This window comes from Physeter macrocephalus, chromosome 5 (assembly GCF_002837175.3).
Source record: "Physeter macrocephalus isolate SW-GA chromosome 5, ASM283717v5, whole genome shotgun sequence".
Taxonomy (NCBI): domain Eukaryota; kingdom Metazoa; phylum Chordata; class Mammalia; order Artiodactyla; family Physeteridae; genus Physeter; species Physeter macrocephalus.
This window is the reverse complement of record NC_041218.1, coordinates 6981179-6991038: the sequence shown is the minus strand read 5'-3', so window position 1 is coordinate 6991038 and position 9860 is coordinate 6981179.

The following is a 9860-nucleotide window of genomic DNA, read 5'->3' as shown; positions in this document are numbered from 1 at the left end:
GGAGCACAGGCTCCGGACGCGCAGGCTCAGCGGCCATGGCTCACGGGCCCAGCCGCTCCGCGGCATGTGGGATCCTCCCATACCGGGGCGCGAACCCGGTTCCCCTGCATCGGCAGGCGGACGCGCAACCACTGTGCCACCAGGGAAGCCCCCTATGCTCTTTTAAAAAAAATTTTTTTTTTAACTTTCTTTCTTTGGCCACGCCACATGGTATGCGGGCTCTTAGTTCCCCGACCAGGGGTCGAACCCATGCCGCCTGCAGTGGAAGTGTGGCGTCTTAACCACTGGACCGCCAGGGAAGTCCCGCTATGCTCTTTTCAAATCCCCAACCCTCCCTCCCCATCTCTATTGTAGCTGAGTATCTTAACTATTCAGAAAACGGATGCAACCAGATCAGCACCATCTCCACCTTTCTTCCAGTTCCAAGCAACCAGTCTCCATGTGTATTCATATCAGCTGCCTTCCCCTCTGTTAGGAAGAAATGTTTTCGTCCTCATCTATCAAGGTCAGTCTATCACTTGTGAATTAAATTTCCTCCTTTCCTCCTCAAGGACCCCAGTGCGGTTCCGTTTTCTCTCTCCTGCATCAACGTTTTCTTCCTCTCCACGGGGTTACTGTCATTGGCGCACAACGTGCCTTAATATCACTCACCTTTTAAAAAGCCTCTCTTGATCCCATGACCCCTCTAGTTCCTGCCCGGTTTCTCTACTCCCGTTTTCCAGAAGACCGCTCAGAAGAGTCGTCTGTACCCGCTGACTCCACTTCCTTTCGTCCCACTCCAACCCGGCTTTTGTTTTACTTGGTCCGTAGAAACAGCCTTGGTCAGTAGAAACAGCCTTGGTCAAGGTCATCCGTGACCTATATTTGGTCACTATTTTGCTGATGCCAGAGGCCAACTCTCTCCCCTCTCTGTACTTGGCCACTCACGCTTTTGCAAGGATGACCACTCCTTCCTCAAAACTCGTGGAGACTAAGCTTTGTAGACATCACACCTTGCTTCCATCCTACCCCACGGGATGCTATTTCTCAGCCTTCTTGTCTGGTACTCCTCTTCCACCAGCCTCGAAATGTTAGCGCACCCAGGGTGATGTCCTGGCCTCGCTTCTCACGTCTGACTCTTAGTCCTGTGGCTTCAAATTCCTGTTACATGCTCATGACTGCCAGGCTCACATCCCTAGCCTGGACCACCCCTTACCCTCCAGACCTGAATGTCTACCTCCCCTTAGATACCTAACGGGAATCTCTATCTTAATTTATCCAACACAGAACTACTGATTTCCCTCCCCCACCCAAATCTGCTCCTTCCTAATGCTACTCCAGCGCAGCAGAGGGCCACCACCCACCCAGCTGCTCAGGCCAAGAGCCGAGCGCGGCTCCTGAACTCTCCTCCTCCTCAGGTTTCACACCCAGCCTGTCAGTAGCTCCTATCTGCTCCACCTTCAAAACGCTTCTTGCTCCTGACCATTTCTCATCAGCTCCACAATTCACCAACAATCTCCAGCGTGATCTCCTGGGCTGCACTCTTCTCCCCTCTAATCTACTCTCCCCGCAGCAGCCAGAGTGAGATTCTAAAAATGTGGATCTGGTCATGTTCCTTTCCTGCTCCAAAGCTCCAATGGCTTCCCCTCACACAGACTGAAAGAGGAATTTGACATGAGGAGCTTGACAGCAAACCTGGCATGCTGCAGGGCGAGCAGCTCTCTGAGGGGCCTCCTGGTTAAACTGCATTGTCACCCACCCCTTCCCACCCAGGTATCCCGGGGACATCCCTTCTTTCCTAGAGCAGAACTGCAAATGCCCAGGGCACTTTACCACCTGCCTCTCTCCTCCGCCTCCAGCTCAGGCAGTCCCCACAAGGAGCAGATTGCATGCAGCAGGCTGGGCTGCATCCTGCACGTGCGGCTCCGGAGGCCTCGGACGCTCCTCCACGAATCACCAAGCCCTCCAAGGCTAAGGCCCGAGTGTGACTGCACTGACATTGTTTGCCATGACACATGCCAGTTGTCCTGGCCCCTGCCTTACTTCCCAGCACGCAGTCAGCCATCAGGAGTATAGAGACGTGTGCGATGACGAAGGTTTGCACGAGGCCCCAGGGGAGCCAGAGCAGGAGGTGGTGGGCTCGGGGGTCTCTACCGATGCAGCGATACGTGAGCTCCGCTCAGTCAACCGGTAGCTTCGGTCCAGAAGCATCTGGTTTGCGGAGTCTGGGGGTAGAGCGTGGAACAGTTCCGCCAGGCCAGGGTCGTGGAGGTGGGCCAGGAAGACGGAGAGGGGCTTTGTTGTGCTTTGACATACCTGGACTCCCACTGTTCCCCTCAGTTTGGATATTTAGGTTGTTTCCGATTTTTAACATTTTAAGGAGCGTTGTGATGAACAGGGAGTTTGTCAAAGAATCTTTGCTATTGATGCTGTGTTTGTTTTTTAATTTTGTAACATTTTTTAAATAGTCCTGAGAGCTAATGTTTATTGGATATTTACTTTGTTCCGGGCACTTCTAAGTGACCTATTTCATTTAATATCCACGCAACCACAGGAACAGGTACTACTGTTTTCCCCACTTCAAAGATATGGAAATAGAAGCTCAAAGAGGTTAAGTGACTTAAATGTGATCCCACGGCTAGTGAGTGGTAAAACCGCGATTGAAACTCATGTCTGGAGTCAGCGCCCGCTCTCTCGGGCTCCGGGGCCCTAGGCGCTGCTGCGGCGGCGGTTACTATTGCAGTGCGCTCACTTTGTTCCCTTGCTAGGAGTCCATTTTGTTTTCACAGAATAACTCGGGTCCCCCGGAGAGCAGGACTCACAGCGGCTTCATTCCCGCCCTCCGCCCCACTGTCCTGGGTGCCCTTCCCCAAACAGGATGCTAGAGGTAGGCTGACAGGGCAGAGACCCGACCAAAGGTCAGCAGAGGGAGGTTTGCTGGAAGGCGTCGGCCAGCGGGTGAGGTCCTTGTGGGGTGCCTCCCAAGGACAAAGGCACCCCATGAGGTCTGGACACTGGGGTGCAGACCTCAGTGCAGGGCAAGGCCTCTCTCTGGTTCTAGAGCAGGCTCACGTGAAGCTGGGCCCCAGAAGAGGGGTTACCAGTGACTGGCCCTGGGGGTGCCTCACCCCTAGAAGGGAGGCAGGGAGCCTGATGAATTGTGGGCTGAGGTCCCGCCAGGGGCGTATTGGGCTCTGTAAGGAGGGGGCTCTGTTTTACACCCAGGGCACCCATTTGGGCGATTCAGGAATGTTGAGGGAAGGCCGGAGTCCTGGGTGTCACTGTCATGATCAACAGGTGGTCAGACTGAGCGACTGCCCCGGGGGTGGAGGCGGGTGACCGACTTGGCATCTGAAAGGAAGCCAGGAAGAGCTGAGCGCCTGTGGGAAAGAGAAGGTCAGAGAGGGAGGAGCAGAGACCGTAGTGAGGTGGGGACCTTCAGAGGCCACAGTTTGGGAGGGGTGGCAGTTTCCAGCAATGACCAGTGCTAGCTGTGTCCTCTGGTCAATGAGGAGCTGAGGTCAAGGCACTGAGGAACCAGGGATGGGGGAGGCTCATCCTCACGGATGCAGAGGTCACCAGCACAGCTCAGGCCCGGAGCAGGAGAATGGAGGGGCAGAGGCCACGTCATCCAAGCTGGCGAGGGAGCCTCTGGGGGTCTCACAGCAACAGCAGTGGGGCCAGGAAGTGGGTCGTGCCAGTGGGAAGCGTGAACTTTTGAAAAGAAGTTCTTGAAAGACAGCGCGGCAGCCAGAAGGAAATGAGCGGGTGGGGACCATGTCTTGGGAGTGAGGGGTAGTGAAGACTGGCAAACAGCTTGACAGGCAGTCAGAAGAGAGGGAGGCTGATGTCCACTGCTCAGCTGGCCTCGGGGAGCTGGGCCGGCCTCCCAGAGAGGCTCAGGGAGATGAGAGGGGGTGAGTCACTGGATGCCCAGAGCCAGGCTCTGTGCGTCCCAGACCGCCAATGACTCCAAGGGCTTGACTGAATCCCTCCTGCTTTCTTTTGTTTTCCTCATAAGACGAGTTGACCAGGAGCAGCCAACGCCCCTTCCAGGTGTGAAAGCAAATGCTCTATCTGGTGCTGGCAGCCGCTGATGGAGGGCAAGGGGGTGGGAGGCCGCAGAGCTTAGGGGAAGGGGGGCCAGTGGGAGAGAGATGAACTGGCCTGTGTGTCCAAGGTGGAGCCCAGAACCTCCCACCCCTCGGCTTTTTCTCTCCAGGTAAAATACTAGTCCTTAGACTATTGCCAACACCCCAGGCAACCACCGATCTCTCCACAGATTCGTTTGATTTTTTTTCAGATTTTCTAGAATTTCATGTAAACGGAATCGAACCATCCGTACTCTGTGTGTGTGTGTGTGTGTGTGTGTGTGTGTGTGTGTGTGTGTTTTCTTTCTCTTTTCTGGTCTGGTTTCTTTCACTCAAGATAATTATTTGAGATCTATGCTGATTGTATTGATAGTTCATTCATTGTTTTTGATGAAAAGTATTCCATTTTATGCATACACCACAATTTGTTTATTCCCTTGCCTGTTGATGAACGTTGGAGTTGTTTCAGTTCTGGGCTTTAACAAAAATGTTACCGTGACATTCGTGCACAAGTGTGTGGGTAGATGCTTCCATTTCTTCCATTTCTCTTCACTAAATGCTTAAGAGTGGAACGGCTGGATCATACCCTAGGAGTGTGTTTCATTTTTTAAGAAGCCGCCAAACTGTTTTCCAAAGTGGCTGCACCATTTTACGTTTGCACGGCAGTGTATGAATGTTCCACTTGCCCACATCCTCACCAGCACTCGTTACGGTCAGTCTTTCTGATGTGCGTTCTCATGTAACATAGCAGGATCTCATTGTGGTTTTAACGTGCATTTGTCCAATTACTAATGACGCTGAGTGCACTTGTAGGTGCTTATTGCCATCATATATCTTCTGGGTGGTTTGTTTTCTTATGACTGAGCTGTGAGCATTCTTTATATATTATGGTGCAAGGCCCGTATCAGCTATGGCTTTTGCAAATACTTTCTCCCAGACCGTGACTTGTCTTTTCACTCTCTTTTTTTTTTTTTTTTTTTTTTTTTTTGATGTTGGGGTTACCACTCACACCAATCTCAGTGTTCCTCTTCTTCTCTTTTTTTTTTTTTTTTAATTAATTAATTTATTTATTTTTGCTGTGTTGGGTCTTCGTTGCTGTGCGAGGGCTTTCTCCAGTTGCGGCAATCGGGGGCCACTCTTCATCGCGGTGCGCGGGCCTCTCACTGTCGCGGCCTCTCTTGTTGCGGAGCACAGGCTCCAGACGCGCAGGCTCAGTAGTTGTGGCTCACGGGCCCAGTTGCTCCGCGGCATGTGGGATCCTCCCAGACCAGGGCTCGAACCCGTGTCCCCTGCATCGGCAGGCGGATTCTCAACCACTGTGCCACCAGGGAAGCCCTCTTATCACTCTCTTAACAGTGTCTTTCAAAGAGAGAAAGTTCTTACTTTTGATGACGTCCAATCTATCAGTTGAGCTTTTGACATCATACCTGAGAAATTCTTGCCTAACTGAAAGCCACACCACCAGCCCTCCATCTCAGAAAGAAACCACTTTTCTTTAACTGTTGAAAATATGACCTAACAATTAAACATTTTATGAAATTTGCTATGTAAAAGTCAAAATATTTCTGTTTTATGGTATGACAATGTAAAAATTGCCAGTTTTTCCTCAACATAAAGCAGCACTAACAGCATCCTTTGAACATTTTGTGCAACAGATGGGTAGAGGACCCTCCGGCTGGTCCTCTCTCCTACCTCTCCCACCACTGGAGCAGTTCCTGTGCTCGCTGCTCAGCGAGAACACTCTTCACCCGGCTGAAAAGCCCTAGTTTCTTGCTTTCGTGAGTAACTGAAAAATTTGACTATGCCTAGTTATGGCTTCTTTCTTGGTAACGACAATGAACTAAAACAACGTGGAAGAGCTGTGCCTTCCCCATCCCGTGTCTCCGTGGGTTGGTCTCTGCCACAGACTGTCCTCAGCGTGTCTTCTCTCGGGGTCTTCCTTTCCGTCCCACCTCCCAAGGGCCTGTCCCTGCGAGCCCGGAGCGCACACCCTTGGCGACTTCAGCCCCTCAGGCCTGTTTCCTAGCACAGCTGCTCAAACAAGTCCTCTTCCCAGGGGGGCCTGGAGTGGCAGCCGGTGTCATGGGGTGGAGACTGCGGGCCGGGGGTCCGATATGAAGCAGGAGCCGGCCGGTGAAATCCTGCCGGGTCTCTGCCAGGGAAGGTGCCCACCAGGCTGGGCCGACCTGGGCTCGCCTGGTGAGGGAGAGGGTCCATACAGGCAGGTGCTGTGCCCCAGGACACCTACCTGGTCAGGGACCAGCTCCAGCTCCATCAGCTGTGCTGGGGCCTGGTTGCCACCCTCTAACCCCCGCGGTAGCTGAAACTGAAAATGTCACCCCCTTGGGTCAATGAAGGGAGGCAGGTCACAGTGGCCTCGAGAGGAGAGGAGGGCACAGTAAGTGTGCGGTCACTTCAGGTGCCAGGCAAACTGGCCACCAACCAGCCCATGGGGACTAGGTCTCTCCTCAGTATTTCTGGGCGAAATAGCTACTTCGCCAAAGCCCATGAGCCTCGTAGACGTTGCTGGAGACCGCTTCCGTGGGGAGAGCAGGTTGATGGGGGAGTCGAAGGCTGCTTTAGCTCCTCCCTCAGTGGCCGGGAGGGGGCGCTCCGGCTCCGTTCCACACCGGCGCCCCGCCTTCCTCGGGAGAGGACAGCCTCCTCCCCGCCCGCCTCGCCCTTCCCGCAGCCCGAGCAGGGCCGCCCGCCCTCGGCTGCGGCTGTGGAGCTTGCCGCCCGCCGTCTGCCATTCCCCGGGCGCTCACAGCAAGCCATCATGGTGTTCCACCCCCTCCCCAAAGCAGTTTTCTCCTTGAGATGAAATTCGGAGCTGGTTCAACTTATTTCTCCACAATATTTGCAGGTTGAGTGGATGAGGGGGGTTGAGTGAAGGAAGCGCGTGGGGAAGGGAGAAGGGGGGGGTCGTCTGTGTCTCAGGGGGTGGTGTCCTGGCCAGGCTCTCGTCCCCGCTCCCCAGCCTGTGCAGGGCCCTCTCTGCTCCCCAGAGCCTTAGGGCAGGAGGGGAGGAGGGGAGGAGGGGACCACGGTCCTGTTAGGTGGGGAAAGCCAACGATGGCCCATGGCAGGGTAGACGGCCCTGGGGTGGCAGAGGTAGGCGGAGCCAGAGAAAATGGAAGGAGAAGGAAGGATGTGTCTGGCACACAGAAACTGTTCAGTAGGTGTTTGGAGGTGGGCGAGTGAGTGAGTGACGGTACTGAGAGCAGGCTGTCGCGGGGCAGGCTGCGTGCTCCGGGAGCTGGGCTGTAAGGGGCCAGAAACGGCAGTCAGGGGGCCAGAAACGGCAGTCAGGTGCCCAGATCAAGAGGTGGCTTGTGGCTGTAGCTCAGGGGTAGAGCATTTGACTGCAGATCAAGACGTCCCTGGTTCAAATCTGGGTGCCCCCTTGCTAAGGTTGCTTTTAACTGTGATAAGAAGTAAATATAAATAAATAAGAAATCAAGTAGGAAGGAGGCCGTTGTCACCCACAGCCCTGGGGCGCTCCATTACCACGTTCTAGTACGCACGGTGTTCTTGGTGTTACCTGGGCAAACCTGTGCACCTCCTCATGTCTACAATTAGACAGCTGGGGTTTTAATTAATTGAAGTTACGGCTAGTTGTGCTGTGTGTCACAAGCCTTCCTCCAGTGACAGTCGTGGTGGGTGAGTCCTACTCATCAGCAGGAATCCAGACTTCCAAAGTGTCTCCTGGGTTGGTGAGCACACTTTATATGTGACATCAGTCTCAAGCCTCACCGAGTTCCAGACACACCTGACCCACTTATTTATCTGTGATTTTATTCCTGCCTTGGCTGGAAAACCTCTCCAGCTGCTTCTTCCAGCAAACTCCTTGCCCATCACCTCCAGAAGCCCCTCCTGACTTCCCAGGCGGGGTAGCGCCGACTTCCTGCTCCCAGAGCTCTCTGCTGGGGCTTCTGCCACCCTTTGGAAATCCTTTAGTTCATGGGCTCGTCTCCTATCTGGACTAAGACTCTGAAGAACAGGGACAATGTTTTGTTTGTCTCTGTGTCCTCAAAATGGATGATAGGGCGTGGCACCTAACATGTTCCATGAGTGTTTGTTGAGTGAATGAATGAATGAGTGAAACAGTGAGCACCCTCCTTGAGGCCTCGAAGTGTGGAGGAGGCTCTCCCTGCGCTGAGTCTGAGGTTCACTAAAGACCCGGAACCAACGGCTCTTTTCCTGATAACTATGTGCCGGCTGAAGTAGAAGCAGTAGTATAGACTCAAATGACCAGGTGTAAAGGGTGGTGCCATTACCACGACCTGAGGAAGAAGGAGGGCTGGAGAGGAGAAGACGGGAGAGCGGACTGCAGTGGAGAAGACCTGCCACCTCCTGGGACATGTGGAAAGAGCAAGGAAGAATAGGCAGGGAGAAAGCAGCCCCGTGGGTGAAAAGGTGCTAATGAAAAGCTCGGCATAAGTGTGGGGTATGGCTTAGGGGTAGAGCATTTGACTGCATATCAAGAGGTCCCTGGTTCAAATCCACATGCCCCCTGCTTTGCTCACATTTTCAGTTACTGAAGCAGGGGCTGTAATTTCAGGCCCTTCCTTCCACATTTGAAATTTAAATTAATGTGCTATGTCTTGTTATAAAAATTTAGGGTCCAGACTAGGACCAACTCCAAGTATCCTCCCTTGACTGTCACACAGACAAGAGGTACTGAGGTCACATTTCTCTGAAGAGGCTGATGAAGTTAACCCAGTCCCCCCCCCGTCTCCCCCTGGGGACTCGTCCTTCAGGGCTGGTGCGGAGACTTCAGTTTCTCATTTCCTCAACCTTACAGTAATCTCCAGAAAGAAGGCTATCTCTTTGCTCTTGCTGCTACCACTTGAGAAGTATGGAGGGTGTATATACATCTTCCTTCCTAATTTCCAGAAGTGACTGTAAAGATTTGAAAACCACATCAAAAGTAAAACCTCTTTCCTCCCCCTGGGAATTTCTCAGGGTGTTGCCTCTACCACAGATTCGGACCACTTGATTCTCCCTTCTCCCTCCTTTCTCTCCTACCACTTTTTCTTTTTTGAACCTCAGTCGGTATTTCCTTAGTGAGAATGCCTAAAAGTAGACCCTACTTTATATAATAATATCTAAAAATCCAGATAAAACAGTTAAGAGATATAAATGGTAAAAAGAAACCTGCAAAAGAATCTCCACGTTCCTTAATGGACAAGGTGATTTGAAACTCTCTTTCCTGTGAAGACAAATTAAAAAGCTGGAAAACTATTAAAAACATCTCATTAAAAGAATCAAAGAACTAACCTTAGACAGAAAATACTAGGTGGAGATTTGAAAAGGATGGGAAATAGAAAGTTAAAGCTCCATACTACAGGCTGTTTTGGCCCTGAGTGTGTTTTTCAGTCCAAAAGAGGCAGCTGAGAGGCTAAATGGAACTTCTGGAAGCCTCTCAGGACTAGGGGGATAAAAGTCAGAATTCTGGGCCCACCTGAATAGGGACACTGGTAAAACTATCTCTGGCTTTGGGCTTGAATCCTGAGGAGTAAGGGTGAACTGAAAGAAAACAGCCACTGCAAGAATTTGTGACTGGTCTTTGTGACATCCGAAAGGCCTAGAAAACTCAAGCCTTGACATTATGTTGAGGCCCTTGACTGCTAGAGCTGCTCAGGTCCCTGGAGAAAGCAAATGAAGGAAGATATTATTATCCCCAGCCTCGAGTTCGTTCTACAAACAAATTTTTTTTTTTTTTTTTTTGCCGTACGCGGGCCTCTCACTGTCGTGGCCTCTCCCGTTGCGGAGCACGGGCTCCGG